At 55.0% G+C, this 4564-nt stretch overlaps 1 long non-coding RNA gene across 1 annotated transcript; it reads left to right on the top strand.

The window, feature by feature from the left end:
- The first annotated feature begins 351 nt into the window (after nucleotides 1–351).
- On the top strand, nucleotides 352–4337 carry LOC128838143 (uncharacterized). Its single transcript, XR_008445107.1, has 2 exons — nucleotides 352–1084; nucleotides 4092–4337. It is a non-coding gene; the product is annotated as an uncharacterized LOC128838143 (long non-coding RNA).
- Nucleotides 4338–4564: the final 227 nt, after the last annotated feature.

Genomic DNA, 4564 nt, shown 5'->3' with positions numbered 1-4564 from the left:
AGGAAAAGGTGGCAGAGTTCAGGTGTGGTGTGGGGTCTGTTTGAATGGAAAGGCTAATTATCATTCAGTAACTATTATTTTTAATATGGAATTATTGTGAACTGGGACACTGATTCATCAATGTATTTAAGCATGTTCCTGATTGGAGCACTAACAGCAGTGGGATGGCTCACGTACTTTAAGTTAGTCACGTGCATAAGTACTCTCTGGAATTGGGGTTTTAAGGCTGAACAATTACAGGGCTTTTCTCTTCTCCTTTTTTCGTTTTGGTTCAATAGGTATTTAATTCAAATCATTATTGCTATAGGTTGCCCTTTTATATAAAATAATTATTTATTGATCAGAAACAAATGCCTATGATAATTACATAAATAGGAACAATAAATAAATGACTGACATAAAGATCCTGTTACAAATGGCGTAAAATGATCTGAAACTATTGTCACAGTGCACAGATAGACTAAATAGTAACAGCTTTTAAAATTCCACCGCATCTCATTTTAAATCCTGTATAAAATATTACTTGATTTTGATTAGTACTTCTAAAAATGTTGGTATTTAAATTTCTAAACTTCTTTGTGAGTTTGTCCTAGATTTGAAACCCCCATAATTCCACATGGATTCTCCTGCTAGCACTGAGGCTGAACTGCTTGTCTCTGATGAAAGAAATTGGTCTCTCTTCCCTTTCACCCTGGGAAACTATAGGTCCTTACCATGGGCGTGCGCACGGGGTGGGCCCGGGCACACACCCTCATGCCCATGGGCCGGATCCGGATCTGGCCCCTCGGGGCTTTGCATCCGGCCCGCGGGATTTGCCCCCCGTGGTGCCGCAGGCCCCGCGCTGCTTTCCGAAGCAGCCATCAGGGCAGCAGGTCTCTGGGGCTAAGGGGTTGCTCTAGGCACCGCCTCCCGAAGCTCCCATTGGCCGGGAACGGGGAACTGCGGCCAATGGGAGCTTCAGGGGAGGTACCTGGAGGCGTGGCAAGGGCAGCGTGCAGAGCCCTGTGCTGCCCCGCCCCTCCCCCGGGGCTGCGGGGAGCGGCCCGGCATGGGGCCCTGGCAGGCGGGGAGCGCGCCGCTGCGGGTAAGCCTGAACCTCTCCTGCACCCCCTCTCCCTGCCCTGAGCCCCCGGCCTGCACCCCGTTGAGCCGGGCTCCCCCTCCCCAGGGCTGGGCTGGCTGCTTTAACAGCCCCATGTGCTCCCTGGCAGCCTCCCACCCGGCAGCACCAACACAGCCGCTTAAGGTGGCCCGCGCGGGTGCTGCCCCAGTTCCCCGCCCCAAGGCAGCTGCCCCCCTCCAGCGCCCCAAACCCGCCTGCGGCTCCCCGCGCTGGCCAGGGGCCCGGGCACCACCCGGGGGGTCAGGCCGCCCCTGAGCCCAGCAGGCCCGGGGCAGGGGGCGAGCCCGGCCCACAGGCCCCCTCCCGCAGCCCGGCTGCGAGCTCCGCTCCCCGGCGCTGTTCGGGGACTCCGGCCCGGCACCCTCGGGCTTGAGTCCAGCCCTGGGAGCAGCTCGGCGCCCTGCGATCCACCCTGGCTGCCTCTTCCCGGCCTGGCCCCAAGCGCCCAGCCCGGCCCCCGAGCCTGCCTGCCAGGGCGGGGGAGCCCAGATCCCCAGCCCCGGGCCTGCCTGCAAACAGCCTACCCTCCTGCACCCCAACTCCCTCTCCTGAGCCCCCTGCCTGCACCTCTCACCCCAACCCCCTGTCCTGAGCCCCCTTCCTGCACCTTGTCCCCCAACCCCTACCCCACAACTCCCTGCCCTGAGCCCCCGGCCTGCACCTCTCACCCCAACCCCCTGTCCTGAGCCCCCTTCCTGCACCTTGTCCCCCAACCCCTGCCCCACAACTCCCTGCCCTGAGCCCCCGGCCTGCACCTCTCACCCCAACCCCTGCCCCACAACTCCCTGCCCTGAGCCCCCGACCTGCACCTTGCCCCGCAACCCCCTGCCCTGAGCCCCCTCCTGCCCCCAACCCCCTGCCCTGAACCCCCTGCCTGTACCCCTTCTGCATCCCAACTCTCTTTCCTGAGCCCCCTGACTGCACCTCTCACCCCAACCCCCTGCCCTGAGCTCCCAACCCCCGCCCTGAGCCCCCTGCCTGCACCTCTCACCCCAACTACCTGCCCTGAACCCCCTGCCTGCACCCTGTACCCCTCCTGCATCCCAACTCCCTACCCTGAGCCCCCTGCCTGCACCTCTCACCCCAGCCCCCTGCCCTGAACCCCCTGCCTGCACCCTGTACCCCTCCTGCATCCCAACTCCCTGCCCTGAGCTCCCTGCCTGCACCTCTCACCCCAACCCCCTGTCCTGAGCCCCCTTCCTGCACCTTGTCCCCCAACCCCTGCCCCACAACTCCCTGCCCTGAGCCCCCGGCCTGCACCTCTCACCCCAACCCCTGCCCCACAACTCCCTGCCCTGAGCCCCCGACCTGCACCTTGCCCCGCAACCCCCTGCCCTGAGCCCCCTCCTGCCCCCAACCCCCTGCCCTGAACCCCCTGCCTGCACCCCTTCTGCATCCCAACTCCCTGCCCTGAGCCCCCTGCCCTGAGCCCCCAACCCCCTGCCCTGAGCCCCCTGCCTGCACCTTGCCCCGCAACCCCCTGCCCTGAGCCCCCTGCCTGCACCCTGTACCCCTCCTGCACCCCAACTCCCTGTCCTGAGCCCCCTGCCGCACCTCTCCTGCACCCCAACTCCCTGTCCTAAGACCCCTGCCACACCCTGGATCCCAATCCCTTGCCCTGAGCCCCCTCCTGCACTCCGCACTCCTCCTGTACCCCAAGCCCCTTCCCTGAGCCCCCTCATACATCCCACACCCTCCTCTGTCCCAGTCCCTTGCCCTGAGCCCCTTCCTGCACACTGCACCCCCCCTGAACCCCTGCCCTGAGCCCCCTGCTGCACTCCGCCCCCTCTTGCACCTCAACCCCCTTCCCTGAGCCTCCTCATACATCCCACACCCCCTCCTCAGCCCCCCAATCCCTTGCCCTGAGCCCCTTCCCGCACACAGCACCCCCTCCCACACCCAGACGTTTATGACGTTCGCCTTAAAAAAAAAAAATCCCTGGGTGCACACCCTAATGCAATGTGCTGCGCACGCCTATGGTCCTTACCTCCTGGTCAGAGAGTCCCATTTTCCATCACTGCAACCAAACATGTCTCCACATGCCCAACTTGCTGGTGAGTCTGTGTTGGAATATCTGAATGGAACTCTCACCTCAGGTCGTTTCAGAGAGATTTTTGCAAAAGCAGCAGGAAGATTTCCCAGATTGCCACCTTGCCGTTCCCCTTCAGAGACACTCGAGGCTTGAAAACCCCTTGGGGCCACCTGAAATCTCTCCCTTCGTTCTGACATTAGAGGAAAATTATGCACATCTTTTTTTCTTGCAAAGTTTTTCCAGTTCATATTTGTTATGCTGTTATACTGTGCTTAAGCTGCCTGTTACAGTTCAGACATGAGATTTTGATCAGAGAAGAGTTGAACCACAGAAATATATAGCAAACGCATTATGTCAACAATGTTTAAGGTTTAACCCTTTCTTAATTTTCTTGTAACTTTTTTGCATAGATATCCTTCATTTTGCAATTTAAACTTTGAGTAAATCAACAGAGTATTATCACATAAATTGTAATATGGACAGTTGGAATTTCATTATGGAGTGAAAAGAACAGGAGTACTTGTGGCACCTTAGAGACTAAGAATGCTCTAATAAATTTGTTAGTCTCTAAGGTGCCACAAGTACTCCTGTTCTTTTTGCGGATACAGACTAACACGGCTGCTACTCTGAAACCTGTCATTGTGGAGTGAGTGTATTGCATAATACAAGGTCAAGCATTTTGGAGCCTTAGAAATCACTGTGGGAAAAATCAGTAGAAAGGAGGGAATCCACTGCACGATACAATTTCCTCCAACTGTTTTAAGCTCTGTAGTCACTGCATCCTCAGCTGGAATGAAATGAGAGTTGGTTGAAACACAAAGGGAAAAATAAATGTTTCCCTTTATTAACGTCAATACATGAAATGAAAATATCTTTCTACACCTCATCATCTTACAAGTCTTATGCTCAGTTCACATATTTTATAAATGTCTCTAGGAAACTTCTCAAGCTCCGCTATATGATGAGGACAGAGTGAATGTATCGCATAACACGTCAAGCGTTCTGGAGTGTTAGAAGTCACTGTGGGAAGAATCGGCAGAGAGGAGGGATTCCACTGCATCCTTCTGTTTTAACCTCAATAGTTGCAGCAGCCGGAGCTGAAAGGAAATAGGGAATGGTTGAAATACAAAGGGAAAAAATATAATTTTCATTGAATTGATCTCAATAAATTAAATGAAAATATCTCTTCCACACATAAACTCGCAAGTCATTTAGTGTGTTCATATTTTTTTTAAAAGTCTCTAGGAAGCTTCTCAAACCTTGAAATACTAGAAATAGTTCTCATGAGGACAGATGAATGAATAGCAACCCTGATCATAATAGAAACACACTACATATGTAGAAGTCAGAGTACTTTAGGGGTGGAGGGGAAGTACACCTCTACCCCGCTATAAGGCGGCCCGTTATAA

This window comes from Malaclemys terrapin, chromosome 5 (assembly GCF_027887155.1).
Source record: "Malaclemys terrapin pileata isolate rMalTer1 chromosome 5, rMalTer1.hap1, whole genome shotgun sequence".
Taxonomy (NCBI): Eukaryota; Metazoa; Chordata; order Testudines; family Emydidae; genus Malaclemys; species Malaclemys terrapin.
This window is presented reverse-complemented; position numbering and strand designations above follow the sequence as displayed.